Source organism: Jaculus jaculus, chromosome 10 (assembly GCF_020740685.1).
Source record: "Jaculus jaculus isolate mJacJac1 chromosome 10, mJacJac1.mat.Y.cur, whole genome shotgun sequence".
In the NCBI taxonomy this organism is placed as follows: Eukaryota; Metazoa; Chordata; class Mammalia; order Rodentia; family Dipodidae; genus Jaculus; species Jaculus jaculus.
The window spans coordinates 101128900-101143372 of record NC_059111.1 but is presented as its reverse complement, the minus strand read 5'-3'; the positions used below and the strand labels follow the sequence as shown (position 1 = coordinate 101143372).

At 41.3% G+C, this 14473-nt stretch overlaps 1 long non-coding RNA gene across 2 annotated transcripts in view; it reads right to left on the bottom strand.

Annotated features, from left to right (window-relative positions):
* The window catches only part of LOC123463996, a 68091-nt gene that overhangs the window by 52968 nt on the left and 650 nt on the right, over positions 1-14473 (bottom strand). The gene's annotated exons all lie outside the window — the stretch shown is intronic.

The window sequence follows — 14473 nt, the reverse complement described above, 5'->3', positions numbered from 1 at the left end:
AAAAAAAGGCAAAGATATATACACATCTTTCAATAATATCCCTTAATATCAACAGCCTCAATGCCCCAACAAAAAGATATAGGTTTGTAGACTGGGTTAAAAAGCAGGATCCTACAATTTGTTGTCTCCAAGAAACTCACCTTTCTACAAAGGATAGACATTATCTTAGGGTGAAAGGTTCGAAGACAGTGTTTCAAGCAAATGGGCCTACCAAAGAAGCAGGGGTTGCTATCCTAATATCTGACAAGGTAGACTTCAGTCCAATGTTATTCAAGAAAGATAAGTAAGGTCACTTTATATTGATTAAGGGCACACTCCAACAGGAGGACATTATAATCCTAAACATATATGCATCTAACATGGGGGCTCTCAAATTCCTCAAGCAAACACTATTAGAACTAAAGTCACAGATAACACCAAACACAGTGGTAGTGGGTGACTGGAAATGGAACCAGCCTAGATGTCCCTCAACTGATGAGTGGATAATGAAAATGTCGCACATTTATACAATGGAGTTCTATTCAGTGGTAAAGAAAATTGAAGTTATGAAATTTGAAGAAAAATGGATGGATCTGGAAAGAATTATACGAAGTGAGGTAACCCAGGCCCAGAAAGCCAAGCACCACATGTTCTCCCTCATATGTGGATCCTAGCTACAGATGATTGGGCTTCTGCGTGAGAAGGAAAATACTTAGTAGCAGAGGCCAGAAAGTTAAAAAGGAGATATAGAGGAAAGAGAAAGGAAGGGAGAGGGTACTTAATAAGTTGGTATTGTATATATGTAAGTACAATGATTGTGATGGGAAGGTAATATGATGGAGAATGGAATTTCAAAGGGGAAAGTGTGGGGGGGGAGGGTATTACCATGGGATATTTTTTATAATCATGGAAAATTTTAATAAAAATTGTGAAAAAGAAAAAAATAGAAATAAATAAATAGAAATTCAAAAAAAAAGAAATGGTGGACTCAAAGATCAAAGAAAAACCATACATATAGTCAAAGTGAGAAAATACCCCCCAAAAAATTAGGTGCACAAAAGGTAAGCAGAAAAATACCCAGGTCAAGGGAAGTGCTCTCCCCTTCTCAGCCTGGTTGGGATGGCTAAAGACACTTACATGTTCAGGCAGGTGAGATCACAGGCAAGAAAAGGGGAGGGATCCATGCAGTCAACCTCCTTAGTAGGATGAGATACCCAGTTTGGGTGAGCATTGGTATTAGATTCAGGTGTGTAAGGAGGACCATATTGGTTTGTGGACTCAGCTAACCCAGGAAAGGCTAAGACCTGATTGTAAATTCAGGAGGCTGACCCAGAGAAGATGAACTGAGGAAGAGGAGGAAGTTTCTGCTGGGGAGTGTTGCTGGCAGCCATCTTGGACACAGGATCAGAGGCAAGTTACAGCTTTGCCAGGGCAGACACAATGGCACTCCTTGTTCCTTCTTTGAGTTTCTGTCCCTACCTGCCAGTGAAAAGCTATCTTACTCCTGGTTTTCCTTCAGAATTTTATATTATACTATAAGTACTTGTCGCCAATTTTTTCACCTTTCAACTTCCATTTTCCTAATGTTGCAAATTTTCAGACTTTCATCCTGTGACCACTTCAAAGTGCAAATAAGGCAAAAGAGATTTACTGACAAGAAAGCATGAAAAAGCTCCAAAGTGTCAGAGCAAGCATACTTAGGATATTAGTTGGCATACAAAAAAGAGGAAGAATGGGGAAGGGAGGAAAAGTTATGCTTTTTCATTTAGAACTCAGAAAAGTGGGCAGGTTCCACAATGAGGGTCTGTGAGCATCTGTGGTCTTAAGTACATTATCTCATTTATTATTCCACTCACCTCCTTAGCATGTCTGTAAGAGGTGGTGTCTTGGCTTGATCCACAGGCTCAGTTGGATTAAGTCAAGGGAGAGGACCATAGTCTTAATGTGGGGGGGAGGCACCAGAGTAGGCAGATTCATGAGGCAGGATCAGGACAGCCTTTAAAGGGAGGGACCTTAGGACGTCACACCCTTGCCATGCCTATCCCAGCTGTCCACGCCTATCTCAGCTTGTCCTGCCTGCGCCAGTCTTTGTATTTAGTGTTCGTCCATCTTACCCGACTAGATCTCTCTCAGGTGTGCACCCTGCCCACCAGGTATGGGTGGATTCTCCTCTAAGCCCAGGCTGATTGGCTGGGACACATGGTGTAGGTGTGTCCAGGTGGGATGGCACAAATTGTTTATCTCCCTGGATATATCTACAGAGAGAGTATGCCATTTTTTCCTCTGTCTCCTGAGCTGGCAGCAATGTTTTTTGGTTCTTTGGACAGGAAGAGGCCCTCTTTTTCTTTTATTACTATCTTCACTTTTGATATTTTTTTGGAAGCACATGTTTTTAAAATCCCTTTGTCATGGTTTTTTTCTCCCCGCTAAGATTCATGTAAGGTTATATGGGCTCCTGGACTTACATGTGGACTACATGGGCTCCATGTGGTGTACTTCTCTTCTCTCCACTTTATCCTCCCTCACCTCCCAGTTTTCTCCCTTCCCTACTCCTTTGTAAGATCTAAATAAAATATAGTATTTTTTAAATTTGTTTTTGTTTGTTTTTCAAGGTAGGGTCTCACTGTAGCTCAGGCAGACCTGGAATTCACTATGTGGTCTGAGGGTGGCCTTGAACTCACAGTGATCCTCCTACCTCTGCCTCCCAAGTGTTGAGATTAAAGGTGTGGGCCACCACTCCTGACTTTAAAAACCATTTTCTTGAATCTAGAATTGCCAGTTCTTTGGCTAGTTTACAGATATGAACTCAGGACTTGGGGTTCCAGAAAGCACCCCAGAACTCCAATTCCCCATTATAGAATAGAGGTGTCACTGAGATGATCTGGAAATGATTTTTATACAGATAGCCACATTTTTATTCAGTTTCTCCTTACTAAAATTTCTATGAGCTGCTAGTAAACACCAGCCATAGTTTGCAGGTACTCTGGGTCATTTGAGAAAAACAGTTAGGAACTCAATGTTTCAACAGTTTCTAGAAAAAAAAAAAAAAAAAAAAAAACTCCCCAGGAGGAACAGAATTGATGCCTTTCTTCAGCCTCACATCAAAGAGGGTAGAAATTGAACAGAAATCAGACTTGTGGTTTTCATTTTGCTCTCTCTCTCTCTCTCTCTCTCTGAACTCTGCCTTGCTCTATAACTATATAAATAATTCTGGGTTGACTAGTGACTCCCTTATCCTTCTCCCAAAGTTAAAGTTAAAAGGTATCTTCTTTTTCTCTGAAATACTAAAATGTGTGTTTTAACCAATACTAGTGACACATGGTTAATTCAAGATGGCATCCGCCATGTGTCTTTTCCTTAATTAAAGATGGTGTCAACCACATGGCCTTCCCCCAGTTACACATGGTGTCTGCCATGTGGTCTTCCTAGATGGAATAATAGATTCTTTCTGTTCTGTAACTTAATAATTTCTGTAACTGATTTAAGTTAAACAGGATTACTCCACTCCAATAATGACTAAAAGCAAAAAACCAAAACAAAACAAAATGAACAAACAAAAAAAAACCAGATACACCAAAGAGGGCAGAGCTGCCAAGCCAGCTCCAAACTTACAGTTTCTGCAGTGCTGACAAACAACAAATCCATCAACTGACAAATGACATCAGGGTTCATTATGTTCCTAATTTAAGGCGACATTCCTGACACGTGACAACTGTACTTAATATTCATAATTACATTTTTCCTAAACTATCCTATATCAAGAAAGATTTTTGGTGCCATAGATCACAAAGGCCAAAACCATAAGGAGATAAAAATAAATAAATAGCTGGGTGCAGTGGCACACACCTTTAATTCCAGCACTCGGGAGACAGAGGTAGGAGGATTACTCTGAGTTCAAGGCCACCCTGAGATTAAAGAGTGAATTCCAGGTCAGCCTGAGCTAGAGTGAGACCCTACCTTGAAATACCCCCCCCCAAAAAAAGTTAAATAAATAAATAGATTTATTTTTCTTCTTTCTCTCTTTACATTTTTACTTTAAACTGAGGACTTAATATGTGTTTTACATATTAAAATTGTAAATGTTGGATGTACTAGGATTAATATGAAAAAAATTTCACTGGTACTTAGATTTGAAGGTAAGTGTTATATTGGTAGAAAGTAGTAAAAATGGAGATTAATTGGGTGTAGATCCTTTTAATAGTCCCAAGTTAAAGGATTCTAAGAGAAATCTAGGATGGAAGTTTATAAAAGGACATGAAAAAAAACAAAAAGAGGCTGGAGAGATGGCTTAGCAGTTAAGACACTTGCCTGTGAAGCCTAAGGACCCAAGTTTGATTCCCCAGTACCCATGGAAGCTAGATGCACAAAGTGGTGCACATATCTGGAGTTAGTCTGCAATGGCTGGAAGCCCTGACATTCCCATCATCTTTCTCTGTAGTAAATAAATAAAATAAAACTTATCGGGCTGGAGAGATGACTTAGTGGTTAAGCGCTTGCCTATGAAGCCTAAGGACCTGGGTTTGAGAGTCAATTCCCCATGACCCATGTAAGCCAGATGCACAAGGTGGCGCATGCATCTGGAGTTCATTTGCAGTGGCTGGAGGCCCCGGCATGACCATTCTCTATGTGCTTCTTTTTCTCTCTCTATCACTCTTAAATAAACAAAAAAAATTAAAAACAAAAGGGCATTGAGTAAGTGATAAAAAGGTGTTGAAAAAGTTAGAAAAGATAATTTCTCTTTTGAAATGCTAATAAAAATAGTTCAAACCCATCGCCCCCAAGTCTCTAAGTTAGACTTTAAGGCCTCTAAAGAAAAATGATAAGCTCTTATTGGGTATGTTGTCTTACATCTCTAATACCAACACTTGATTATTTTAAAGGATCATCAAAGACAGGATTCTGCTGGGTATGATCAACCATACCTCTAATCCCTATATTAAAGGTAATAAAACCAAAAATTACCTTCAAAACAACAAAACCACCCTTTAGTCTCAAACATTTCCAGTCTTTTTTTTTGGGGGGGGACCCATATCCCAGGTTCCCACAGAGGGAGAAAGGAAAGGGGTCTCAGGAAACCCCCTACCCCAGTAGGACATCTAACCTGCTAAGATGGGAGTAAGGGCAAAAATCTTCACACTTGGGCTTAAAGTGGCCAGTGACAGTCCTTACATGCCGTGATAGAAGGAACGTACAAGGGGTTAGGGGAAAGATCCTGAGGAACCCGAGCTTGGACGCTGGCCTTGTAGGTTGAACATGGCTATCCTATCTTAGACATTCTTTGTTCCAGGAGGCATGTAAACCGTGCTAGCCATCCCCTTTTGATTAGAACGAACAAACAAACAAACAAACAAACAAACAAACAAACCCTAATTTCAGCTAGGAGTAGTGGAGCACATCTTTGATCCCACACCAGAGAGGCTGAGGTAAGAGAAGTGCCATGAATTTGAGGCCACCCCGAGATTACATAGTAAATTCCAGGTCAGCTTGGACTAGAACAAGACAAAAAAAAATTCCAATTTCTTTTCCCAAATCCAGCTACAGTGATGCCCTCCCCCAAGAAGATGCGAGATACAATGGGGCATAACCTTAGTCTAGAATCTTCTATTTTCTTCCTCTATTTCACTTCAGATGGGACAACTGGCTTCCAAGATAGCCCAAAAGTCTCAGCTAGCCTGTCTCCTTGAGAACTGGGCTCATTTAGATCCACTAAGTTTAAGACAAAAAAACTTTAATCATTTATTGCTAAAAGACATGGCCAAAATACCCCTAGGGAATGGAGAGAAATACTCACCACAGGACAGTTTTAAGTCAGTGCAATATTCTACCTTGATTGCTTTTGTCAGAAAAATGAATAGAGGTGTCATACAATCAATTATTTTTTTCACTTCTATGACCATCCTGAGTGGGCCACTGACCACCAGCTGGGCACCCCACCTGCTGTTGGTAGTCCAACTGCCACTCCAATATTACAGGGATTCATAGAGCTAAAATAAAGCCTTTAAACTATAACTTATTATTAAGTATAATGCAGGGTAAACAAAAATTGCCCATTGCTTTCCTCCAGAGACTTAAGGAGACAATTCAAAACAGTACTAAAAAAAACAAAACAAAACAAAACAAAACAAAACAAAAAACCATGCACACAAAACCATACTAATGTAACTCCAGATACTTTAGAGGAGAAAATTTTTCTTGAAGATAAATATTTTACTCAGTCAACACCTGATATTTATTAAAAACTACAGAAATTGATAACCAAACCAGATAAAAACTTAGATCAAGGCTGGAGATATGGCTTAATGGTTAAGGTGCTTGCCTGTAAAACCTAAGGACTCATGCTCAATTCTCCAGGTTGCATGTAAGCCAGACACACTGTGATGCAAGTGCACAATGTCACACATGTGCACAAGGGGGCACATGCATCTGGAGTTTGACTGCAGTAGCTAGAGGCCCGGGCATGACAATTCTCTCTCTCTCTCTTGCTGCTGCTTTCTCACATTAAAAAAAAAAAAAAAAAAGAAGCCGGGCATGGTGGCACACGCCTTTAATCCCAGCACTCAGGAGGCAGAGGTAGGAGGATCGCCGTGAGTTCAAGGCCACCCTGAGACTCCATAGTGAATTCCAGGTCAGCCTGGGCTAGAATGTGACCTACCTTGAAAAAGGAAAAAAGAAAAAAAAAAAGGCCAGTCTGTTGGGCTTGTTTCAAAAAAAAACAAAACAAAACAAAAAAAACTTAGATCAGTTGCTTCAGACTAAAACTTCTGTTTATTATAATTAAAAAGCTGAGAGGAGGGCCTGGAGAGATGGCTTAGCGGTTAAGGTGCTTGCCTGCAAAGCCAAAGGACCCAGGTTCAACTCCCCAGGACCCAAGTAAACCAGAAGCACAAGGGGGCGCATGCATCTGGAATTCGCTTGCAGTGGCTAGAGGCCCTGGCGCACCTATTCTCTCTCTCTCTCTCTGTCTCTCCCTCTCTCTCTCTCTGCTTATTTCTGTCTCCCTCTCAAATAAATTAAAAAAAAATTAAAAAGCCGAAAGGAAAACCAAAACAAACAAGCCAAAGAAGTAAAGATAAACATCACCAGGAGATCATAACAATCATAAAGACTGCTCAGAAAAAGGCCCCTTCAAAAGACACCTCTAGCCCCTGCTTTGTGGAGAGGGGATACTTTTGTAAGCGCTGTCTCAAGGGAGGCTCTGCCAGGTTCCCACCAGGACTCTGTCCTAAATATAGGGAACCACTAAAAAAGCCAATGTCCTCTGAGTCAGAGATCTGAGGTTGTTACACTCAAAAGATTATTGATGGGCCTCAGGGCTTCCCATACAGGCTCCTGTAATTCCAGTCCACCTTGAGGAGTCCTGGGTAAGAATACAGGAGGCACAGTACAACATAAACCTCCTTATGGACTCAGGTGCTCGCCTTTAGTGCTTGACTTTTGAACTGAGGCTAAAGTCTAACCAAACAGCCGCCTTTAGGGGCATCTCAGGTTAGGTTCAAAAAAAGATTCTTTACAGAGCCTTTGGCTTGTCCTGGGGAGACTTCTATCATTCCTTCCTAGAGACGCCAACCCCTTTGCCTTAACCCTTTTGCTGGACAGATATCCTTTCTAAATGTCAGGTAAAAATGATTTTACCTCCAGGAAAATACCTGTCTTCCTTTGATAGAAAAAAACATAGATCTGTCAGTTTGGGCAGATGGTGAAGCTATAGGTTGAGACATCACTGCCACTCAAGTCTAAATACATCTTTGGGACCCCACTTACTTTCCTCACAAAAAACATTTGAGGAACTTAAGCCCATAGTTGTAGCCTTAAAGAAACAGAGACTCCTAAAAGAGTGTTCTAGTCCACATAATTCTCCTATTCTTGGGGTACAAAAGGGCCCTAAAAAGTAGAGATTAATGACGTGGCGGTTCTGCTTCATCCTGAAGTACCCAGTCCCTATATGCTTTTAACCCACATTCCTTCTGGGACCACTCATTACTCAGTCTTGGACCTGAAGGGTGCTTTTTTTCTGTATCCTTCTGCCTCCAGATAGCCAGCCTCTATTTGCCTTTAAAGACCCAACTTGTAGAAAAAGACAAGTTACTTGGATAGATTTATCCCAAGGCTTTAGAGACAGCCCCCATCTATTTGGCTTGGCCTTGGTGCAGGATCTCTTAGACTTGAAGAGTCTTAAGACCACCCTGTTACAGGATGTAGATAATCTTTTAGTTTATGGGGCTTCTGAGAAAGAAGTCTTTCTCTCTCTCAAAAAAAACAAACAAACAAACAAAAAAAAAACCCACCAAAAACAAAACAAAACAACAAAAAAAAAACGAAAGAAAGAAAAAAGACTGAGGCCCTTCTCAACTTCCTGGTTAAGCAGGAATATAAGGAAAAATGTTCAATTGTGCCAATCTAAGGTTACTTATTTAGGAATGATATTAGAGGGTAAAAAATGTGGTTTAAGTCCTAAATGGATTCAGCCTATTCTAGCCAACCCACTCCCTCCGACTGTGAAACAACTGAGGGCTTCTCTGGGAGTTACAGGATTTCACAGGATTTGGATTCCAGGTTTTACAAAACTGGCAAGACCTCTGTACCAACATCCTAAAGAGGCACAGAAATGTCTCTTAGCCCCTCTAATATGGGAACTTGAGGCACGCTGCTCCTTTCAACAACAATATACTGACTCAGGCCCCTGCCTTGGGACTATCTACCCAACCTTGGTTCTCTCTTTATGTGATGGAGAAAAATGGTATAACTCTAAGGGTCTCAACTCAACTTAGGGGGCCAACTCCCCAACTGGTAGGGCATCTCAACCAAAAGCTAGATTCAGTAACTAAGGGAGGGCCTGGATGCTTAAGGACAATCACAACAGTAAGACTACTTACTAATCTCTCAGACACACAAACTAACCTACAGAAGGCCTCTTACTGTATGTACATACTCCCCATGACATAGGGAACATTCTTAGCATTCTTAACTGAAAGGAATACATGTGGTTGTCAGATAGCCCTCATGGTGATGGGACCCAAATAACCATTAAGGTTTGCTCTTCTTTCAGTCCTGCTACTTACCTTCCAGATGAAAATGAGCACGAACACTCAGGTAAAAAAGGTCTTATTATAAATTTATGGGCTGGAGAGATGGCTTAGCAGCTAAGGCGCTTGCCTGTGAAGCCTAAGGACCCAGGTTCAATTCTCCAGAACCCATGTAGATGCACAAGGTGCCATGCGCATCTGGAGTTTGTTCACAGTGGCTACAGACCCTGGTGTGCCCATTCTCTCTCTCATAAGTAAGTAAATAAAACATATTTTAAAAAAACCACCCCACAATGCACGGCCCATATACCTCAACAAGGAGGGGCCAATAAGGAGGTTGGTAGGCCACGGATGAGCCTAATAATGGTATCAAACTGCCTGTATTTTCTGAATACAAAACTAATAAAAAATAAAATAAAATGAAAAACCATGCTACCAGACCAGACCTTAAGGACCAGCTCCTAAAAATTCCCAGATCTCCAGTTATTTACAGATGGGGGTTCTCTTGTTCAGGATGGAACTCAAAGGGCAGGATATACAGTGGAAAGAGAACATAAGATTCTTAAATATGGCCCACTTCCAGCTAATAGCAGTGCCTAAGTAACAAAGCTAATAGCTTTGACCAGAGCCCTGGATGTTAACACACAACACAAGAGGGTAAATGTCTACACAGACTCCAAATATGGTTACTTAAGTTCCTACCCTTGTCACTAGTATGACTTCTTTTTCTAAGTGTATTAATAACCTATGTAAAAGCCAAAGCCAATTAAAATCATTGGCACTAAAAAGGCCAATATTTTGCCCCTGCTCCCAGGTCACAAGACCACTGAAGATGCTGGGATACTTCTAATGTGTTTTACACTGGCCCTCCAGTGAGTCAACTACCTTCCTGATCAGGAAGGTTACAGTCCAAAAACAGAAACAAACAAAAAAATTGGGGCTAGAGATGGCTTAGTGGTTAAGCACTTACATACAAAGCCTAAGGACCCAGGTTCAACTTTCCAGAACCCACATACGCCAGATGCACACGGTAGTACAGGTGCCTGGAGTTCGTTTGCAATATCTGGAGGCCCTGGCATGCCCATTCTCTCTCTCCCCCCTCCTCTCTTAATAAGTAAGTTTTAAAAAAGTCAGTGGACAGTCTAAAACAAGAGTCACAACTAAAAAAAATCAGTCCTGGCTTCCTGAGGAAATAGCCACTTGGCCACCATGGTCCTGACTCATCCTAACAGACCAACACCAGTATTAAAAAAAATAAAAATAAAAAAACTACAGTGCTACTCCCAAGTCCCTAAAATCTCCTTTGGAGAGCTATTAGTAAACACCCCCCCCCCGCCCAAATTACATCTTACAGTAAATTTTGGCTACCTACTGGTCTTAAATACTTAAACAGAAAAATATAAAAAACACAAAGGGAGTTGCTCTATCAGTATTTTAAAACCTGTAAATTGGCTGGTGTTTTAAGGTTTTTACTTGTGGCACTTGTATCCAGGGAAACCCCAGGGTGTACTGGTATCACAGAACTATTAGGTGACATTAGGGGTACCTAATGTCAGTGCCTCTGGATTTCCCTGGTGGATATCTCCTCTCCAAGGGAATAACTGGAGCCAGTTACAAATATATATTAACTAAAAAGAACTAGCTTCCCTACCCTAACCTAGGTTACTAGGTGGGATATTTCTCAGTGGCCTATCAACTTATACCAAAAATAAACTGGGACACAAAAAGAGCTTTAAAAACAACAAAACAAAAGGACTGACAAAGTCCCGAGAAGGTATGTTGGCCCCCTCTCTGACAGCTCAACTTTCATGGTAAGGAAAAGCCATCATAGATATCAGGATGTCTATTTTCAAATCTGGGATACATATATGTGGATGACTCTGACTAAAGGTCATTTAAGCCAAAAGGCATCCTTATGCTGGGAACAAAATTCTATGTTTTCTCAAAATATCCCAGTAATGCTTGTTTTCTAGGATGGGTTCCCTCAGACTTGTGCCAGAACATCATTACCCTCCAACCATCAACATGGTTTACTACTAAACGGACCCTAAGGCCAAATGTGCACTAGGTGGCCCCTAATGTCACCTGATAGTTCTGTGGTACCAACCTTTGACCTTGGTTACCTCCAAAAAGAACTGAAAGGTATACCCTGGGGTTTCCCTGAATACAAATGCCACAAGTAAAAACCTTAAAACACCCAGCCAATTTACAGGTTTTAAAACACTGATAAAGCAAGAGTATTTTTCAATGGTATGATCACTTAGTCTTTCTTCCATCTATTGGACTAGAAGATATCATCTGACACATAAAAACTCTCACAAAGTATACCCCAAAGGCTTTAAATGACACAACTGAGGAAATCCCTCTTCTTAATTCTGAGGTTCAAATGATAAAAAAAAATAAATACATCATACAAAACCACATGGCTCTAGATACTACAGCCCAAGGTGACACACGTGCCATTATCAAGGTTAAATGTTGTGTATACATTCCTGATAACTCTGCTAATGTCTCATCTGCTTTATAAGACCTACATAAACAGATCCAGACCATGTTGAATGCTAGGGTGCCATTCGGTTAACCACTGTGGGAGTGGATCTCAAGTTTTTCATGGTTAAAAAAAAAAAGATCATACCCATTATAATCTTCGTATTTTGTTAATCTTTGACCATTATATACTCAACTGTTTTAACTTTGTCTCAGCTTGCATATAGGCAGCTCATACCCTGCCCAGGTATGGGTGGATTTTTCCTCTAAATCCAGGCCGACTGGCTGGGACACCTGGTGTAGGTGTGTACAGGTGGGATGGCACAAATCCTATCTCCCCCTGGATCCACGGAGAGAGTGGGCCACTTTCCTCTGCTCCCAGGAGCTGGCAGAAACGTTGTTTGGAGCCTCAGACAGGGAAGAGCTCTCTCGCATCCCGGCAGCCATGCCAGGGTGGAAAGAGACACTTTTTTTTCTTTTATTAGTCTTCAGTTTTGATCTTTCTTGGAAGCACACATTTTTTTTCTTTAAAATATATTTTATTTTTAATTATTTGAAAGAGAAAGAGGCATATAGAGAGATATGAGAGAGAATGGGCACACCGGGGCCTCCAGACGCTATAAACAAACTCAGACCCATGTGCCACCTTGGAAGCACACATTTTTAAAATCCCTTGTTGTGTTTTTTTCCCCCCAAGATCCATGTTCAGTTACATTGGCTCCTGGCCTCCACATGATATACTTTTCTTCTCCCTACTTTATCTTCCCTCACTTCCCAGTTTTCTCCCTTCCCCATTCCTTTGTAAGATCTGAATAAAATGTGGTATTTTAAAAATCATTTTCTTGAATCTGGAATTGTCAATTCTTTGGTTAGTTTACAGATATGAACTCAGGGCTTGGGGTTCCAGAAAGCACCCCATAACCCCAATTCCCTCCCCCATTACATAATGTTTTGGGTAGTTTAGAATGACATGTCCCCACCCAGGGCCAGAGAGAGATAAAATTCAAATTAGCTTTCTGTCCAAAAAAAAAGGGGGGGGGGGAAGGATTCCATCCTCTTCCCTTTTGTATGGTATTTTCAATTCCATGGAACAGCAGTCGTGATGTTTCTTTTTCTGTTGCCAGGGAGGCTGGGTTTGTCTTTCAATGACCTCCAAACTTAACATCTGCCTAGCCAACCTATATCACTACAATTTGCTCCCTAAGACCAGCCTGCTGTGTCCACCCAGTTTCTTCTATGCTCATTCAAAAATATCCTACTGGGGCTGGAGAGATGGCTTAGTGGTTAAGCGCTTGCCTGTAAAGCCTAAGGACCCCAGTTCGAGGCTCAGTTCCCCAGGTCCCACGTTAGCCAGATGCACAAGGGGGCGCACGCGTCTGGAGTTCATTTGCAGAGGCTGGAAGCCCTGGCGCGCCCATTCTCTCTCTCCCTCTGTCTTTTTCTCTGTGTCTGTCGCTCTCAAATAAATAAATAAAAAATTTAAAAAAATATATCCTACTGGCAGGGCACACTTTTAATCCCAGCACTCCAGAGGCAGAGGTAGGAGGATCACTGTGAGTTTGAGGCTAGCCTGGAAATAGAGTGAGTTCCAGGTCAGCCTTGGCTAGAGTGAGACCCTACCTCACAAACACACACACACACACACGCACAGCTTCTTGGTATTAACTGGGACATTTCTATACAGTCACTTAGCATCCCCTTTCGAATGCCCTTATAGGTCAAAGACATTGTAAATGTATGCTTGTTAAAACTATTGTCAATGCATATAACTTCAAAGGGGATAAGAACTTATGCTGGAGTCAAAGAGGAGTGACCATGGCCCAAGCAACAGGCTACCCTAACTTCATGTTCCCAACATGTTAACAATTTCATGAAGGTTTAATAGTTACAGGACAAAAGAAAGTCATACATCAAGGCACTTTTCAAATACATTGGCAGACCGTCAGGTAGACAGGTGGGGAAATCTCTACCATAGCCTTCAGATGCTATCTGATGGCATTCTTAGCTCTTGGCTTGGTGGAAGCTGGGGATCTGTTAGTATATTCCAAAAGGATTACACCTGATCAACTGACAGTCACCAGGATGTTAGTTCAGACACAGAAGTGGGCAATAAATGGCTATTAAGGGGCTAAAGGCAGCCCAACATAGTTTGGCTCTGAGTTGCAGTATCCCATCCCTCTGATCACAGGAGTTTTACCAGTGAATCAGCTTTGCTGGAAGTAGGTGCAGCAGCTGCAGACCTTTTCTGGAAAGAGTTCACCTCCCTATAAGTAGTCTGTATAAAGGTCCACCATATTGTTCTCAGTGCTATTTACTCTCTCTGTAAACACATGGCTTATTTATAGTTGCTTTTGCTTCTGGATGATTGCTGGAAGGCAGATTGCAGGGTCAAAGGTCATACTTATCTGAATAGCTATTCACCAATAATGAGAGATGACTCAGTGGTTAAAAGTGGCTGCTTGTGGCCTGGAGGGATGGCTTAGTGGTTAAGGCGTTTGCCTGCAAAGCCAAAGGACTCAGGTTCAATTCCCCCGAACTCACTTTAGCCAGATGCACAAGAGGACACACACATCTGGAGTTCGTTTGCAGTGGCTGGAGGCCCTGGAGCGCCCATTCATCCACACACTCTCCCTCTTTGTCAAATAAATGTTTAAAAAGAAAAAGGTTGTTGCTTGCAAAGCCTGACAATTTGGGTTTGAGTTTTCAGAAACCATGTATAGCCAGACACAGAGTGACATGTGTCTAGAGTTCATTTGCAGTGGCAGGAGGCCTAGGCATGCCATGCTTTCTCTTTCTTTTTTTTTCTTTCTCTCAAATAAATAAAATATGCTTATGAAAACTCGCAGAGAACACTTAAAAGAGTTCTTTCCTCTGAAAAATAACATGTTTGCATATTTGTTCAATCTTTATTCATCGGGGCAAGGAAAGACAGATTTTTTTTTCTTTTTTCAAGTATGCAGTCCTATTTTACACTTGAAAATAAG